The 20,012-nt window shown below is 40.5% G+C and overlaps 1 protein-coding gene across 3 annotated transcripts in view; it reads left to right on the top strand.

Moving 5' to 3' along the window:
* The window catches only part of SMYD3 (SET and MYND domain containing 3), a 689,995-nt gene that overhangs the window by 423,616 nt on the left and 246,367 nt on the right, over nucleotides 1–20,012 (top strand). The gene's annotated exons all lie outside the window — the stretch shown is intronic.

The following is a 20,012-nucleotide window of genomic DNA, read 5'->3' as shown; positions in this document are numbered from 1 at the left end:
TTTCTGTCTCTGCTCATGCTCAGCCTTTCTGCGGCCTTCCCAGTCGTCTCCTCCTGAGCCTTGCGTGTGTCAGCACAGACGTGTTAAGCTTACACATTTAATTGTTTCGTTATTACATTTGATTTTTCTCTTCCAGTTGTGTGTATCATGAGAAGAGGTTTTGTTGTGGAGAAAATCACTGTAAAACATAGATTTGAAAAAAGTGGATTGTACCCATTTAATAAAGGCAAAGGGATAGGACAGCTTTTTCCTGCTTGGGTGTTCTTTTTTTTTTTTTTTTTTTTTGCTGACCTGTAGTTTAATTTCCAGTGTCTAGACTTAATAGTCTGGATTTAAACACAAAACATACAAACAAAATCATCTGGAACAGATTTTTTCACACTAAACACTTCTTTCTGATCATAGTTTCCAGGGGACGCCTTCCCCGAACCACACCTCCAGATGAGAATCACTTAAATAGCCAAGAGATTTAACCGTCCTTAATTCGTTTTCTAAACAGTCGCTGGTAGTGGATTCACTTACATTGAGACTTGACTGGCCCGTTGCAAACCACAGATTCATTCTCATAGACCCTCTGCACAGTCTCTTGTGCCCCCCGAGTAGGATCTTGCTAAGGACCCTTTGCTTCTCTTCCAGCTTCACAGCCTGGTCGGCCCCGGAGTGTGTGGCCTTTATAGCTGCTTGTGGTTTTCCTGCCACACGATGCTGACTGAGCCAGACCTCTCCTGGGCATGGGCACATACACAACGTGCATCCACGTCTTTACTTTGTCTGCCAGGCTGCTGCTCTACGTATGCTTTCCGTTCAAACACGGTAATTGAGTAGATTTCAGTCAAGTTCTAAATTACGTGTCTCATCAAAATGATGTCGCTGGCTAGATTCGTGTTCAGGAATAATTTGTCCTTAGCCACGGTACTGAGCTCCTCTTTCCTGGGAGAGCCCCGGGGCTGTGGGCCATGGAGAGTGTTAGTGCGAGAGTATCTGTCGTTTGTACCAGGAAACGCAAGTCTGCAGAACAACATTAAGATTTGGAATTCAAAGCAAATGCAGATCCTGTCACATCAGGTGATAAAACCCAGATGTTCTCTCCAACCCACACCCTTCCCTCCCCAGCTCCCCACACTGGCTAGAGTTTTCTCATTTCATGCAGAGGAGGAGGAGAATGTTAGGGGAGTGTGTGCGCTAGAGGAATGGGGGGAAGGAACGCTCAGCTTGCTTGCCAATCAGACAGTTCCAGCTGCAGATAGCGCACTAATTAGGAACAAAACTGTTCTCACCGGCCATCGGATATGTAGACAAGTATGGAGAGAGCCAAAAAGTCATTGTATTGGAGCATAGCGTATTTAGCAGCGATGTATTTAGGGTTGAGGATCGGTTTAGTTTCTTTTCTCACCGATGACAATCCTGATCTTTGTGATCTATACAATCTCCCTTATTCTTCTAGCTCTATCTTAATTAAACTATACTGTCTTTAGATGGCTGTCACGAGTGGTCTCAGAAGGACTCAGCCAGCTCTGATCCACCCAGAACTTTTACTTTTACTGACTCTCTCTCTCTAAAAGCTTACTAATTTGAAGAAAGATTGTTCCTACTAAAATAAAGTACTAAATTCTGCCATTCTCTCCTCTCACCCCAGACTTTAATTATAAAACCAGTGTCACACCAGAAAATAAACCTTAAATATTTTAACACTTTCCCAGCAGGAAGACAGCAGCACATAAAGCAACATGCAATTATACTAAAAGATTTATCTGTCTCTGACCCAGGAAGCTATGCATCAGTGCTTTAAGATGATCAAGGCTGCCCTTCCCACCCTGTGGGAGCTAATGGATTAGCATAAATACCTGTGAGCAGGTTAAGTACACAGGATGTGACAGATAATAAATAAGGAAAACTAAACAATGGACCATTTAAAACATTGATCTACCAGGGGCGCCTGGGTGGCTCAGTCAGTTAAGCTTCCAACTTTGGCTCAGGTCATGATCTCATGATTCGTGGGTTCCGACCATACGTCGGGCTCTGTGCTGAGAGCTCTGAGCCTGGAGCCTGCTTCGGATTCTGTGTCTCCCTTTCTTTCTACCCCTCCCCCACTTGTGCTCTCTTGCTCGCTCTCTCTCTCTCTCTCTCTCTCTCTTAAAAATAAATAAACATTAAAAAATTGATCTATCAGATGTTCTAGAAAGTATTTGCTTATAAATGTAGAGCTTAGCTCACATTTTGTTGAATAGCTTAAACAGTACTGTCTTCTTTTTGCTCGAAGTCATGGTTCATTGCTAATTCATTCATAAGGTAGTTTCAGTCTGATCATACTTATGTAGAGATTGTGATAATTTTAGGATATAAATTGGCTAACATTTACATTTTCAGTGTTTGTAAGAAATGATTTGAGGAAAAAAATAGTAATGTAAGAAATACTGGAAAACTGAGGCATAACCTCCATGAAAACAGCTTTCTGAAATATCTTATTTATCCTCAAATTGTTGAGAAGCAAATTACAAATCTATTAATTCGTTAAAGTTAAATCTCCTAGGATGTCCAGTAAGCGACCTTTGATTAGCCCAGTTTGACTTACTGTCTTTGCACTTGAGGTAAACTGAATTGCTTAAAAATACAGATCTGTAAATAATTCAGAAGGAGTTTTCATCCAGCATTTCAGATTAATAATATTTAGTATTAAGTGTAGATATTTGTATGGTGATGAGCCTTAAATCTTCTTCAGAGTTTGTTTTCTTTTTCCATCTCTGCATATATTTCTTCTATGTTCCCTTTTCTTTGTAGTTATTTGTTAGGAATTTTATAAAGCAAATTAGTGAAAATTATCACTTGCCTGGGAATTTATAAAACACAAGCAGATCTAAAGAGGAAAAAAAATAAAAACCTGGATCGAAGAAGAAAAACATGTCTCATGTCAGTAATAGATATTCTTGTAATAATGAAAAAATGGGAAAAGGAACAGAAGGAAGTCGCTCATTAAGTAGGCAGGAAGTTCTTTGAGGACAAGAGCAGGATCCTTGCCTTAATCTCCTTGAATCCCACTTGATACCCTGTGCTGTCAGGGAAGGAGGGCTGGCAGGGAATTGACAAGGCTTCACGAACATCCTCACATTTGAGGTGCTAATAATTTCTGGTGTAAATTTGATGAGAACAGTGTTTTGGCATTTAATATTCATTTGATCTTTCTGTTTGGTTTTGAACGTGAGTTCCGTTTAGAAGTGCTGAAACAAATTAAGAAGATGTTGTATTTATGTGCAGTAGAATCTGAGAAGGGTTTTCTAATGGCACACTTTTGAATAGCCTCCGTTGATAAATCTAGGATTACGGTGTAGATAAATTTTGGAATGATTGCTTCCTTTACCCCCAAATTACGTCATTGATTTGCCATGTTCCCTTAAATAGCGAGCATCTCAAGTAAATTTAAATTTTGATTCTGTTTACATGACTCATTTTACACGTAGCTTTTCAGTAGCACATTGACTGAATAAAGCAAGGCACACATCTGGACTTGCTTCTTTGAGCCTTGTTCCTAAATCCTGTGAGGAAAATACAGGCACACCTGTGCATGCTTTTATTTGACTTGACTGAATTGCATGAAGTTGAGCCGAAGAACCAGAAGGAACATATTTCCTTTTGTAAGCTGTGCTTTGTGGTACTTTGGATTCAGCCAGGAATGGGTTACGGGGAAACACTGAGGATATATCTTCTCTAGAGAAAAATAGGATAATGTTTTCATCTCTGGGACTGTACACATATTAGTTTATTCTGCCTTGTTCCAGAAAGAATTTAAGTTCAAAAATGCCAGATAGAGGGGCGCCTCGGTGTCTCAGTTGGTTCCAAGCGTCCGACTTTGGCTCAGGTCACGATCTCATGGTTCGTGGGTTCGTGCCCTGCCTTGGGCTCTGTGCTGACAGTTCGGAGCCTAGAGCCTGCTTCAGTCAGATTCTGTGTCTCTTTCTGTATCTTTGCCCCTCCACTGCTTGTGCTCTCTCTCTCCCTAAAAAATAAATAAAATAAGCATTAAAAAACGCAAAATAAATAAAATAAACATTAAAAAATGCAAGTTACGGGTACCTGTGTGGCTCAGTCAGTTGGGGGTCCAAGTCTTGATTTTGGCTCAGGTCACAATCTCATGGTTCGTGGGTTCAAACCCCGTGTTGGGCTCAGTGCGGCTGCACTGACAGATTAGAGCCTTTGAGATTCTCTGTCTCCCTCTCTCACGGCCCCTTCCCTGCTCATGCTGCTCGCTCTCTCTGTCTCTGTCTCTCAAAATTAATAAATACATGGGAAAAAAGCAAGATTAAAAAATGTAAGTGATTAGGATAAGAAGTTAAGGAAAATAAGTTGAAATCAGAAGTGGGATTAGTATACAAGTTGCAAGCTGTGAGTCACAAGAGGTAGATCACACTTTGGCTGTTAGCTTTTGAACAAAGCCAGTGCAAAGAGGGTAACAAGGAGAATGCAACACTCCCCGTGTCTGTGCCCGAAATAAGTGTAGTTCTCTCCTGAAGGGGAGGGATGGGGCTGACCCAGGAATACCCTGCTAAATTTGGGACATCCTGTCAGTCACCAAGTACTTACTCAACTCGCACAGTTTGTCAGTTCCCGAGCTGGACACCGGGACGCACGGACCATCCCCTCAGATCAGTCAGATGGACTGGGAAAGTGCAGGGCAGTGCAACACATCCCGTGGAGGGAAGTGGGCTCAAGGTATCGTGACTTAATCCAGGCTGGGAGAGGATCTGTGCGGAGGGTTTCTGGAGGACTTGAAACCTGGGCTGAGCTCTAAAGGGTAGGTTAGGTACTTAACCCTGGCTAAAGTAGAATATGATCCAGGTGGAAAGGACAAGTAGCCTGTGGAAGGCGAAGAGGCAAGGAAGCGTGATGCCTTCGGAGGCTTGCAATGGTTCCGTGTGGCTGGCTCGAGCGTGCGCAGGGGAAAGACGGTGTGGAGAAGCAAGACAGGTAACTAGGGGACACGAGAAACGGCTCTGTCACCTTGTGCGACAGCAGTAAGACCTCACAGCGGCGAGGAAGGGAAGAACCCGCAGTGACTCGGGGCAGGGACACAGAGGCCTGGCTTCAAGTAGTGTCCCCTCTGCAGATGGGAGTCGTGTGAGAGCCGGTCAGGAGCCAGACGGGCGGGCTTGGCCTTGAATAGAAGAGGGACGCTGAGGGAGTAGGCGCTGAGGTCGCTCTGGTTTTCGGTGTGGTCCATGTGCACACCAGAGTATCCTAAGAGGCCTCGCCACCGTGCGTGCAAAGGCCTGCTGGTAAGGTTGGTGCTCGGCTGACGGTGGGAGCGTAGATCCGGGAGGCCTTTCCCCGCATCTAGCACGGGCTGTTTCTTGGCGCCCAGGCTGCTGGTGGATGCTGTGGTCCTTGCGGAACACCTGCTGTCCTGCTGCTGCGCAACTGAAGTCAGAGGCTGCCCCGCGCTAGTAAGCAGTCCCCACTGAAAACCCTGGGCACCGAATCCCTGCAAGTTCCCCGGGTTGATGGCATCCACACAGGTTATCCTGAGTCCCTGCTGGAGGAGCGAAGCGCCCTCTGCCTGACTCCACAGGGAGAGGACCTCAGAACACTTGTACTCCTGCTCCCCACCCCCCCCCACCCCCGACTTCACCCATGTGCCTCTTCCCGTTGCCAATTTGCTCTCCTTTCACTGTGATAGATCACAGAGCTGTGAGTATGACTCTGCTGAGTCCTGCGAGTCCTTCCCGTGAATCATCAAGACTCAGAGTGTTCTTGGTTCCCCCCCGACAACAGCCGTCTCTCCACGTGGTGGCACATGGCCCAGAGATGGAGGAGGAAAGCTTCGGGGGTGAGGGTGCAGGAAGCTACCCTGCCAGTGTGCCACTTTAGTTCTTGTGTTGCTTTACCAGAGCCGTTCTGAGCTAGCATGTAGCTACTGATTCTTGTTGCCTCTTCAGAATTAATTTACCGGGAAAATCTAATTTTTTGCGACATACATTTATTCATTAATTCTTTCAGCAGATATTTGTTGAAAACCAGTGTTTGGAACCGGGTAGACATTTTGCAGGCCGTAATAATGGTACTTAGGAATACGGGTTGAGTGTTGAAAGACATTGCCATTTCATTGGGAAGGTAAGACATTTGCCTTTGAAAAATAACATAGCATTCATTTCAGAAATGAAGGACTGAACTATTTCAGTGTTTTGGCTGTTGAGAAAAACAATACCCTAAGTAGTCCTGTGTCAGTTCATGGGCAAGAGGACTAGTATATGAATTTGGGAAATTTGTACTTAATTTAGAATGGATGTGCCACCTATCAGGTTCATTATTACTTGGGTCATCTTTCTCCTCTTTTGATGTCACAATGTGTTTACAGCTAAGACTCCAGGCTTTGCTGTTACTAGGAGTTGTATAGTGGTCATCCGTTGAGACAGGTGCCCCAAATTGAGCACAGTGTTTTGAACTACTTCTGATGGGTATTTTTTTGAAGATAGATCAGGTGGACTCAAAGGACCTCTAAATCAGGGATGAGCCACTTTGTTGTCCTGGAGAAATCTTCAGATGGTTTTTTTCACTTAAGAACAGTGGATGGTGCCACCGTCACTGGTGTGAAACACGTGTAAATGCACTAGGAATCTTGCCTGGCTCTCAGTCCTAACGAGCAGTTCCTCACTTAACTTGCAGGATTCCTTTTTGTTGCACTGAGAAACCATGAAGAGTTCTGGCTTGTGGTTGTTGAGATCCTAAAGAAATATCAGCCAATAAGCCATTTTATCAAAGAGATGAAAAATCAACTCGTGTTCCTTATTCAGATCTTTAGACTCTAATATTATGACCTTTTTTCCACTCCTCGAAGAAAAATAACTCAGTCGTTGGTTCACTTACTGAGCAGTGCTGCCTGTTGCTCAGGGCCAGTCTGTCAGCTCAGTTTTTCTTTCATTACAAGTGGATCACAAGGTAATATTCACACCACTGGTTTTGGGTGGGTTTTTTGTGTATTTTACTAAATATAACTTTTTTTTTTTTTTTTTTTTTACTACCTGTTGGCCTTGATGTGGATTATCATACCACACACTTGATCCTAAAAGAGAATGATCCTGAATGCTCGTATGCATGAAAGAAACTTTGGTTTTGCTTGTTTATATTGGATGGCCATTAAGCCAACTTCAGTACTCTCTTCCTCCTTCTCTGTGGTTTAACTTTTCTTGTTTTGTTCATATTCTAAATAAATGTTAAAATCATACACGTTCTTTTCATGATCCTAAAAGAGAATGAATCAGCATATTTTTTGATACGTATGTGCTTAAACACTCACGTGTTACCCGACCCCCATTACATATCTTGTTGCAACTCTCCTTCCCTGTTATTTAGCCATTAAACATTTAGAGTTTAAAACATCTACTTCCTTTTTTTTAAATTTTTAAAAAGTGTTTATTTTTGAGAGAGAGAGAGAGAGAGAGAGAGAGAGAGAGAGAGACAGAGTATGAGTGGGAGAGGGGCAAAGGGAGAGGGAGACAGAATCTGAAATAGGCTCCAGGCTCTGAGCTGTCAGCCCAGAGCCTGACACGGGGCTCAAACTCACAAACTTCAGGATCATGACCTGAGCCAAAGTCGAACACTTAACCCACTCAGTCACCCAGGTGCCCCTAAACGTCTCTTTCTAATGATGGGGGGGGGGTACCTGAATAAAATCAGGTTTATGTTAAAATGAAGAAAAAAGGAATAGAAGCTAAGTACATCAATAGTAATGTCCACCAAGACCATAGGTATTTGACTGGGACCACCTCCCCCGGCTTCTGATTGCCTGACTTAGCAAAGTAACAAGATTACCTGGATGTCTTTCTTGGTGGGAACCCAGTCTTCATGTCAGAGCTCAGGTCTAGGACTCACTCAGCAAATGGAAACAACACCAGCAACTAAAAATTATCAATATAAATGATGCCTGAAAGAGAAATTATTATGTGCTCCAACCTAGGAGTGACTGAGGCACCATAAAAATTTATTTAGAATGAAACAAGAGTCAGTTTGCTTCTTCTCTGCTTTTTCTTTTTATTTCTTCCTTTGTTATCTCCAGAAATCAAGGAGGATATTCTGCTGCCTTGGGGAATGTCATGTCATTTGTGTTGTTAAATAAAAATGTTTAGAGTTGAGATATGATAATGATAGGGTATAGCTTTATGATATGTTCCTCATGTAAATGTAAAGAATGCTTAAACCATCTGTTTGAATGAAATATTTATATTTGGCAGATTGTGTCAGCTATATTGTGTTTAAAAAGCAATATATTTAGTGATCTCTGAAGTAGCTCTGAAGTTAACACTGTCAAATTTGAAAATATAACTTAAGTTTTCTGTACTGTTTTCTCTATTTTAACTTTCATATTAATGCTTAAATGTTTTTTCTTCTAACAGAAATGGATTTTGCTTCACAAATATTGGTAGTAATTAGGTTCTTACCAGCTTAAGCTGGCTTTTGTGAGCAAGAGACACATTTCTTCTTCATTAGTTCTCCTAATTGAGTTCCATAAAATGAAATATTATTATGCCACAGGATAATTGTCTTATTTGCCTTTTTCTTGAAGTTTCTTAAGAAAGTGTAAGACCTTTAGGGGCGCCCGGGTGGCGCAGTCGGTTAAGCGTCCGACTTCAGCCAGGTCACGATCTCGCGGTCCGTGAGTTCAAGCCCCGCGTCAGGCTCTGGGCTGATGGCTCGGAGCCTGTTTCCGATTCTGTGTCTCCCTCTCTCTCTGCCCCTCCCCCGTTCATGCTCTGTCTCTCTCTGTCCCAAAAATAAATAAACGTTGAAAAAAAAAAATTAAAAAAAAAAAAAAGAAAGTGTAAGACCTTTAAAAAAAAGCAGAGGGATAGGGTTTTTTTTTCTTTTCCTTAAACCCATTTATCCCCTCAGCCTCGAGTCTGAAATTACTTTTTATAACTTCTGAAAGATATTGCTTTCAGTTTTGGTTTTCAAGACGCTGCAACATTATGATATGATACAGGTCAGCTTAACATTACCTGCGAATAAAATATGAGTGATATGCTGGTGGGGTAGCAGGAGAGGAGACACCTCCAGTTGGTCAGAGACCTGTTCAGTTTTCAGAGCAATGAATTCACTTACTTACTTATTTATACACACACACACACACACACACACACACACACACACACACACACACAGATTGAGAGAGAATGTGCACACGTGCGCTGGAGGGGCAGAAAGAGAGAGAATCCCAAGCAGGGCTTAGCACTGTGAGTGCAGAGCCCAACACGGGGCTCAAACCCATGAACCCATAAAATCATCACCTGAGCCGAAATCAGGATGCTTAGCTGACTGAGCCACGCAGGCACCCCTAAACTTGACTACTTTTAATTTCAAAGGTCTTCTAGTATTATAGAATCTTTGCAGTCAGTTTAATTTGAATAGTTCTTTCTTTTATTTTTCTTTCCATTACTATCTCTGACTCTGCCAGTTTGGAAGACCTGATGATTGTTTGCTCCCCGACTTGAATATCACGTCAGACCCCAAGGATCTGTTCCCCCTTCTCATGGACTTTGACCACGAGTGAATTTGGAGTTCCTCAGAGATGTGGAATTGCGTAGGCAAATGGACACCTTTGTTAACTATGAGAAGCATTCTTTATGCATTATTTTTATTAGACAAGTGTTGTTTACTATATAATTTTGAAAATTTCCAACAAGTTTTTTTGTTTCCGCAGTAAAAGTGGTTTTGCTCTGAGAGCTGCTGTGTCTGTACTGAACAGCGAAATGTGTTCACACGGCTCTTCCTAGAGCCAGCTGTAATACTTGGCTATAAAAAGACTTCCTCAAGCTTCCAAATACTGGCTTTTCAAAAGTAATCTTCCCAGTTTTTGAGAAAGAATAAACTTTCTATTTTCCCAGAAAGAGAAATGCAGGGAAAAGACCCAATTCTGCCCGAGAGAAATGAATCATTTATTCTTTCATAAGATAATGTGCTGCTTTAGGTTACTGACGGAGGTTTGCTTCTATCATTCCTAGTTGCCATCATGCATTTTTAATGCAAAAACTCTATTTGATGAACAGCAGTGCATTAGAAGGAGGCGAGGGAGGGAGGGAAGGAAGAGAGGAAGGACTGGAGGGATCAAGGAAGGAAGACAAGAAGCCACCTTTTCCTTTTCATTGTTTCATGCAACTCTGTACTTTGTATGCCTGGATTTTACAGGAGGAGTTTATGGAAGAAGAAGACTAATATGTATTGAGAATTTATTTTGTCCCCCACATTATACTAAATGCATCACCATAAGCCCTTTGTGGTAGATACCATTATAATTTCCATTTTGCAGCGGAGACAAGACAAGAACAGATCACATTGGGTCACGGCACCAGGTGTGGGACCTGCGAAGTGTGACTCTGGAACTTAACGCTCCTCTTTTTATTTTTTTTTTTTTTTTCTTAAATTTTTTTTTTCAACGTTTTTTATTTATTTTTGGGACAGAGAGAGGCAGAGCATGAACAGGGGAGGGGCAGAGAGAGAGGGAGTCACAGAATCGGAAACAGGCTCCAGGCTCCGAGCCACCAGCCCAGAGCCTGACGCGGGGCTCGAACTCACGGACCGCGGGATCGTGACCTGGCTGAAGTCGGACGCTTAACCGACTGCGCCACCCAGGCGCCCCTGGAACTTAACGCTCTTAACCTCTGCACTGAACTGATAAGTAAGGAGAAGCTGCCAAAGAAGGTTTTAAACTCTTCACGAGAGGTCCGTAAATGTGAACAGAAGTACCTGTCATGCACACGTGTTATTTTGATCGGTTATGCATGACTGTCATGGCATCTTAAGATGTCATCCTTCTTACCACTTCCCCTCCTGTGTGAGATCCTGCTCGTGCCTCTTCCCCCCTTGTGTGTAGGCCTGGTGTGGTCGCAGATAGGGAGAAAGCTTGTGCAGTGCACGTCTGTGAAGACCTCAAACATAGGCAGTGGTTGCAAATTGATCTCTGCTGTTGACTCTCTGTGACCTCAGTAGAGTACTTAGCTGTGTCCTCATCCTTAAAACTGCAGTGCTCAGTGGCACTGGAGTAAGAGATGACAGAGATGCTCCCCAAATAATTTGTGAATAAGTGAATTGTTTTTCCCCTTTACTCCCTTCTCCTCCGGCTTCCCATGGGAAGGAAAAAAACCAAAAACCCAGTAGGCATGGCAGGATGAAGTGGAGGAAGGCAGCGAGAGGAGAGACATAAATTATATTCTTGTTAATTTGTTGGTGTCTTCCCCCTTATCAACTTTATTGAGCAATAATTTTATACAATTAAATGAATCTGTTTAACTGGATGGGTTTTGACAGTTTTCTACCCTGGTGAGACCACAGTCACACTCAAGATACAGAACACATTTCCATTAGTCTCAAAAGATTCCCTCTGCTGCTTTACCCTTTATACTATTTTTGTTATTGAAGTAAAATATACCTAACAAGAAATTGGCCATTTTAACTGTTTTAAAGTGTATAATTCGATGTCCTTACATTCACAGTTACCTTCACAGTGTTGTGTAACCACCACCACTGTCTGTTGCCAACAGTTTCCATTGCTCCAAACGGAAACTCTGTGCCCATAAAGCAATCATTTCTCATTCTCCGCGGTGACCTCTAATCTACTTCTCTATGAATTTGCCCCTTTTAGATATTTCATACAAGTGGAATCACACAATATTTGTCCTTTGGTGTTTGTCTTATTTCGCTTAGCCGGATGTTTTCAAGGTTCTTCCGTGCTGTAGCATCTGTCACAGCTTCATTCCTTTTTATGGCTGAATAATATTCCATCACATGGACATACCTCAGTTAGTTTATCCATTCATTTGTTGATGGATATTTGGGCCGTTAACACTTTGTGTCTATTATGAATAATGCTTCTGTGACATTGGTATACGAAGACCTGTTGGAGTCTCTGATTTCAGTACTTTGGGCGATATACCCAGAAGTAAAATTGCCGGGTCATATAGTTATTCTATGTTTCGTGTTTTGAGGAAGCATCCTACTGTTTTCTGCAGCAGCTGCACTTTCTTACATTCTCTATAAGCATTCCAGTCTCTTCACATCCTACCAACAGCTATTATTTTCTGTTTTTATTTTTTGGGTTTTTTTTTCTTGATAGTTATCCTAATGGGTGTGAAGTGGTATCTTACTGTGGTTTTAATTTGCATTTTCCTAATGATTACAAATGTGAGCATCTTTTCATGTGTGTAATAAGGGTCGTCTGTAGAACTTCTTTGCATGTGTACCTTTCTCAGTCCAGCCCTTACTCCCTCCATCCCCTACCCCAGGCAACCACTGATCTCCTTTATGTTACTGTATATTAGATTGCATTTTACGTAAGTGAACTCATTCACTGTGCACCCTTATATCTGACTTCTTTCACTTAGCATAATGGTTTTGAGATATACCCGTTGTTGGGTGTACTTACTCCTTTTTCTTGCTGAGTACTGTTTCATTGAGTAGACATACCAGATTTTGTTTTATCTACTCACCGATTGATGGGCATTTAATTTGAATAGAGCTACTATGAATATTCATATAAAAATCTTCATATGGATGGACATAAGTATTCAGTTTTCTTAGGTAAATACCAAGGGGAATAGTGGCGAGGTTTTATGCTAGATGTTTATGTTTCACTTTGTGAAAAACTGCCAAACCACTTTTCAAAACAGTTATACCATTTTATGTTCTTACTAGCAGTAAATGAGAGTTTTAGTTGCTTTATGTCCTTATCAACACTTGGCATTGCTAATCTTTTTAATTTAAAAAAAAATTTTTTTTTAACATTTATTTATTTTTGAGACAGAGAGAGACAGAGCATGAACGGGGGAGGGGCAGAGAGAGAGGGAGACACAGAATCAGAAGCAGGCTCCAGGCTCTGAGCCATCATCAGCCCAGAGCCCGACGCGGGGCTCGAACTCAAGGACTGCGAGACCGTGACCTGAGCCGAAGTCGGACACTTAACCGACTGAGCCACCCAGGCGCCCCTAATCTTTTTAATTTTAACAACTATTGTAACAGGTGTGCATTGGTAACTCATTGTGTCCTTAATTTGCATTTCTTTGCTTAGATAATGATGTTGGTCATCTTTTGATGTGCTTGTTAGCCACTTGTATATTTTCTTTTGAGCAGTATTGATATCTTTTGCCTATTTTATATTGTGTTTTGGTTTTTCTTTATATTATTGAGTTGTAAGCATTCTTTATATAGCATGGATATATATATCTTTCTCAGATACGCATTACAGACATTTTTTCCCTATCTGTGATTTGTCTGTTTTCTTAATGGTATCTTTGAAGAGCAAAAGTTCTTTAATTTTGATTAAGTCCAGCTTATCAATTTGTTAAAGTTTATTTTATTTATTTTGAGAGAGAAAGAGAGAGTACGAGCAGGAGAGGGGCAGAGAGAGTGGGAGAGAGAATCTCAAGCAGGCTTCATGCTGTCAGCACAGAGCCCTATGTGGGCTCAATCTCATGAACCATGAGATCATGACCTGAGTGGATATCAAGAGTTGGATACTTACCCGACTTAATCACCCAAGTGCCCCCAGCGTATCAACTTTTTATGGGTTATATTTCTTTTATGAAATGTTTGCCTATAGAAAGTCACAAAGACTTTCTTCTAGAGGTTTTATAATTTAGCTTTTACATTTAAATTTATAATCCTTCTTAGTTTTTGCATATGGTGTGAGATAAATGCTCATTTTTGCAGTTGTTCTAGCATTTGTTGAAGAGACTTCCTTTCCCCATTGAGTTACCTTGTCATCTTTGTTGGAAATCAGTTGATCACATAAGTATGGCTCTATTTCTAGATTCTCTACTTTGTCTATCCCTTCTTCAATAACATACCGTCTTGATTAGTGTGGCTCTTCAGTGAGTTTTGAAATCAGGTAGTGTATGCTCTTGAACTTTTTATTTCTTTTTTAAAAATCAATTTGGCTATTATACATTGTTTGCCTTTTCATGTAAATTTCAGAATAATTTCATTAGATTTTTTTCTTTTTTTTAATTCATAAGTTGTCATAATGATTTCCCCTCTCTCCTTTGAAACTTGTTTTTGATATTTATTTATTTTTGAGAGAGAGACAGAGCATGAGCTGGGCAGGGGCAGAGAGAGAGGGAGACATAGAATCCGAAGCAGGCTCCAGGCTCTGAGCTGTCAGCACAGACCCTGACGTGGGGCTTGAACTCACAGACTGTGAGATCATAACCTGAGCCCAAGTCGGATGCTTAATCGACTGAGCCACTCAGGTGCCCCTCATTAGATTTTTTTAAGCCTGCTAATTCTTGAATTGGCATTGGATGTAGATTACTTGGGGTAAGATTTGACATCTTAATATTGAATCTTCCAGTCTGTGAACATGGTATATCTCTTTATTTATTTAGTGGTTTTAAATTTCTCTCAAATGTGCTTTTGTCTTTTGGTTGTGACTTAATTTATTGAACACCTACTCTAGGCCAGGCAAAGTATGAAGTGCTTTATACTTTTTCCCCATAATTACCCTATGAAGATTGTGTTGTTTTTACTATGTTCAATGGGACAGCTATAACTGAGAGAGGGTAAGTTACTTGCCCAGAGTCACAGAGCTAATAAATGCTGAAACTTGGATCTAAAAGAGATCTGCTGACTCTGGTAGGCCATGCTCTTAGTTACTAGTAGTCAAGATAATATGTTTAGGAATTACAGATACTTTATTTAAAGAAAGTCTTAACTCTTGTTGCACGGCTGTCCCCACCTCCTGTCTCCCTCAGATATGTAAACTATATGAGTAGATGGGTATACCTGTGGAAGGACAGGCAAATCTGTAGGCCACCATCACAGACTCCTGGTGGGCTTGCTTATCCTTAGAAAGTCATGTCAAGATTATCTCTGAAATGCATTGTTATTGGCCTGAAATTTTTTGTCCTATGTCATCTAGATACCATCAAATGGAAAATAAGTCTTGGACTATCAGTATCACATAGGAAATCATTAGAATTCCCCAAAGTTGTCTAATTGCATACAATCCCATTGATGTGTTGGTCACCTGACACCATTATCATATCCTGCGTGTGAGGTCTCAGAATGTGGCACACTTGGATTTATCTTGTTAAAAGTTGTCTGGAACTTTAATTGTGCCTAATGGTTCTTTCTTCCTCCTTTTAAAAGACAAAAATGAATGGGCTGTTTTATAACCCCCTTTCAATCCTCTGATCTTCAGAGGGGAAAATGTTGAAAGTCATGGTGCAGCTGTTTTATGTTGCAGTTTATAATCTAATTAAATGTATTTTATCCAGATCATTATGGACTTCATTAGAGCTGGACTTTTTATAAGAAAGATGATGAGTGAGATTTATACAGAATCATCTGGGTCTTTTAAATTCTGCAATCATGCCAGCAGTGCCTGATGAAAAAAAAATGCAAATCTTCCTATCTGATTCACTTGGTCATTCATTTTTGGAAAGTTCTTGCTTCCAATTTTGTTCATTTTTTTGTGAGCATACAGTTTTCAGAATGATTAATAAGTGAAGTTTGTTTTTTCAGTGAGAGTACTATTTGGGAATGATGTGTAGTCTTTTTAGAAGCCTATATATCATTTGAACATCCTGGCACATTTGGGAAATAAAACATCTAAAGTAATTGGCATAATCTAGGTCAAAGAAAGATGAAATTACATTTTGCTTGCTGTGTTTTTGTACTGGAGAAGAAATTAGTTCTGTGGTCTTCAGTTTAATTGCTAACTTTTTTCAGTGTCAGGGAGAAATATCTGAGCTAGAAATTGATTTGAAAAGGGAAAGTGACTCATGTTAGCCTTAGTTACGTAATTTGTATATAGAGATTTGAGGGTATTTTTACTCTCTGTTTTAGATATAATGACTGGGGGCACCTGGGTGGCTTAGTCAGTTAAGTGGCTGACTTCGAGTCAGGTCATGATCTTGTGGTCCGTGGGTTCGAGCCCCACATCAGACTCTGTGCTGACAGCTCAGAGTCTGGAGCCTGCTTTGGATTCTGTGTCTCCCTCTCTCTCTGCCCCTCTCCTGCTCGTGCTCTGTCTTTCTCTCAAAGGTAAATAAACATTAAAAAAAAATAGATATAATGACCAACTTCCATGTGACTCCCTAGTCTGTCATGGTAAAAAATAAATTAATATCAAGCTGTGCTTACCCCAAATTTTATCTTCCCAAAGAATTGTACTTGGAATGTCTTTTTAATAATTTTATATTTTCTCAATCAACGTGTGTCTGTGGCCTTGAATTTGCCCATCCTTTCAGCTCTGATCATGTAATCCTAATGACATTTCTAGCGTTTCCCTCCTTGTATAATTTTTTCTCTCTGTTTAACTGTGGCTGGTCCCAAGCAACTCTCAGTTGTCATTCGGTAAGGGGCGATGTGAAAATATGATTTGATAGTTAATATTTATTTATTTATTTATTTATTTTTAATTTCAATTAATTTATTGTTTACATCCAAGTTAGCATATTGTGCAACAATGATTTCAGGAGTAGATTCCTTAATGCCCCTTACCCATTTAGCCCATCCCCCACAACCCTCTAGCAACCCTCTCTTCCCTATATTTAATAGTCTCTTATGTTTTGTCCCCTTCCCTGTTTTTATATTATTTTTTCTTCCTTTATGTTCATTGGTTTAGTGTCTTAAATTCCTGATATGAGTGAAGTCATATGATATTTGTCTTTCTCTGACTGACTAATTTTGCTTAGCATAATACCCTCCAGTTCCATCCACGTAGTTACAAATGGCAAGATTTCTTTCCTTTTGATTACCAAGTAATACTCTATTGTGTATATATACCACATCTTCTTTATCCATTCACCTGTCAGTAGATATTTGGGTTCTCTCCATGCTTTGGCTATTGTCGGTGGCACTGCTATAAACATTGGATGCATGTGCCCCTTCGAAACAGCACACCCGTATCCCTTGGGTAAATGCCTAGTAGTGCAATTGCTGGGTTGTAGGGTAGTTCCATTTTTAAGTTTTTGAGGAACCTCCATACTGTTTTCCAGAGCGGCTGCACCAGTTTGCATTCTCACCAGCAAGAGAGATCCTCGCCAACATCTTTTGTTGCTTTAGTTGTTAATGTGAGCCATTCTGACAGGTGTGAGGTGGTATCTCATTGTGGTTTTGATTTGTATTTCCCTGATGATGAGTGATGTTGAGCATTTTCTCATGTGTCTGTTAGCCATCTGGATGTCTTCTTTGGAGAAGTGTCTATTCATGTCTTTTGCCCATTTCTTCACTGGATTGTTTGTTTTTTGGGTGTTGAGTGATGGTTAATATTTAAATGGAATGTTGGTCTTGCTCACTCCTTAAGGCATGAAACCTGTACTTTCCTTCTTGTCTCCTGGTTTGGCTGTATACACTTGCGGGCCCACGTTCTGCATACTCCTACAGTACATTGTGTAAATGGTGTGACATAGCAGAAACCCCCCAACAACATCTCAGTAGTCACTACTGTAGTTCCAAACTGTTTAGAGGCACCTGATTTCTTTTCTCCATACCCTTTAACTCCTGATTTTCCTTGTGTCTGGCCTAGTAATTCTTTTTCCTTTTTACAACCTCATCTTGTATGTTGGACCTGACACTCAGAACCACTTCTTCTTTTATGTGTTTCCGCTTCCTCCCTCAGCAGTGACTAAGATTGTCCCTCCAGCCTAGCTGCTTTTGGTTTTGCTCCATGAATGGCATTCCCTGTCTGACCTGGCCTTGAGACCCTCCTCATTTGCTCCCTGTGTATATTGCTCTCCTCTTAGTTTGTCTGGAAGCTCTCACTTAAGAAATACAGTGTACGTTGAGGCTCTTTGACTTTATAGTTGGCTAGGATTATGTCTATTAAATTTGTTTGTGTTTTGGACTCAGACTACCTGACTGGAGACCATCATGGGGGCTAAGGCTTTTTGATGTTCCTTTTAATTGGAGAAAGAGATAAGAAGTCTAGACATAATTATGGGTCGAGTGGCCTACAGAAAACCTCTAATCTTTCATTTTGAAGTAAAAGAACATTGGCTTACAATTTATTGGCCTTCATTTCGAGTGCATTTTGTAAAAGGCTGCTCACTACTCTCTAAGTCGTATTCCTTATTGATATTTCTTCATATAGTGTTTATATTTTGTTGTTAAATTTGTCCTGTGTATCATATGATATGTATGGGTACTTCTTTGTATCAATTGTCCTGTGTATCATATAATATGTATTGCTACTTTCTTGTATAATATTTTTTATTAAATTTCTAGTGGAGCATAAATTTAATGACTTTTTTTGGTACATTTATCTTGCATCTGTGCATCTTAGTAAATTCTTTTATTAGTTTAAACGTTTAATTAGAGTTGAATTTTCAAAGTATATAATCTTGTCTGCATTTTCAAAGCCTATAATCTTGTCATCTGCTACTGTTTGCATATATATGTAGTTTCTTCTTACATCGGTCATCAAAGCAATTATTTTAAAAGAATTAATGATAGTCATCCTTGTTGGGTTTCTCATTTTAGTAAATGTACTTCAGCATTTAGCATCGTTTGCTCTTGAATTTTGCTGAAATATATCTTTGTTTTTATCATGTTTAGGTAGTTTTCATCTTTCCTGTTTAAGTGTTTTTAACACACTTATTTATTGACCTAATTTGTTATATACATCATGGGAGCCATAAGGGGTCTTATTATCTGTTCTGCAGATTTGATCAGAGTCAAGAATTCTTCATCATAAAATTATATGCCTGCTGAAGAGGGCTGGGAATCCGTTTACTTGACGTATTTCGTCTCAGTGACCTATGAGCTCTAGCCAAACTGTGAAATGAGAGACAGAGGCTGTGTCAACTCTAAATTAGTTCCGTCTTTATGTACCTACATAATTTGTACCCCAAACCATCCATTTATATGACATTCTGTATAGTGGCAGAATCATTAACAGGTTTGTGCACGTTTCTCTCAAGGTAAAATGGACATCATATAATATCTGCTTTTTACTTAGAGTTCTAGTTTTTAATGAATAGTAATGTACTCATCCAGAATGTGTTATTTTCGTGTGTACGGACATGGACTGATTTAAACTGTTTCTTGCAAACTGAACCATGAATCGTTACAATTTTCTTAAAGAACTGGACCCAAAAATAGTGAATTTTTATTGTCGAATGAACTCCCCCTAGTTTAGAAAAATATACTGTGAGTCAGTTCACGTTAGATCTGTGTTTAATTATTTACAAAATTGCATTGGAAGAAAATTGTAATGCATATTGTTCTGTGGAATGGTTTATTTCCATTTTTTTAAATGCAAGTCTTGGATGAAAGAGGCTCCAAAAGGACGTCATTGACAAGTGTGCCCTTTCTCACCAGGAACCACATGAGGATCCCGCGACAGCTTTAGGCAACCCCTCTTAAGTTGAGTGTTCTAACAGGTTTTCCTTTACCTGCGGCTCCCAGAAATTGTTGGCAAGAATCATTATTTGGTCCACTCTTGGTGTTCAGGATTGTTGCCTCTGGCGGCAGGGCTAACCCCAGTGTTTCTGAGAAAGGTGGAAACGTACCTTATTAGCTCTGGGAAGCTGCGGGGGGAGAACTACCCCCTCAGACAGTTATTTTATATTATCCTTTACGGCACTTGTGATACATTCATTATTCATCCTTCTCCAAGCATGCTCATTATAAATGCTATGTAATTACATTTTAAAGGCAAACTGTGTATCCAGAGTATCATCAGGTATCCCACTCCAAGTCACCCTGAGCCTTCACCCCAAACCTCTGCCCCATAGGAGACACGTGTTTCCTTTTTTTGTCTTGTTAGAGGTCCACAAGCTGGGAGCTACACCCGTGTCCCTTTGAGTTGTCCCTTGAGTTTCTGGCCATCCCCAGCATTGAAACAGGCATCTCGTTTGGGTACTGTTGGTGCTCTCCCAGGGTATGTTTTAATAATGTGCAGTAATTAAAGTTTTGCTTTTCTGGACCTTTCTGAATATCTGTGATGTTTAAACATTTTTTGTTCAGAATATGTGAGTGTCCTTCGTTGATTCGATTTGCCTTTAGTGCTTTACATAGTAGTGTGTACTCCA

This window comes from Herpailurus yagouaroundi, unplaced genomic scaffold (genome assembly GCF_014898765.1).
Source record: "Herpailurus yagouaroundi ecotype Mexico unplaced genomic scaffold, PumYag 205, whole genome shotgun sequence".
NCBI lineage: Eukaryota > Metazoa > Chordata > Mammalia > Carnivora > Felidae > Herpailurus > Herpailurus yagouaroundi.
Note: the sequence above shows the minus strand (reverse complement) of the source record. Positions and strands in the feature narration are given on the sequence as shown.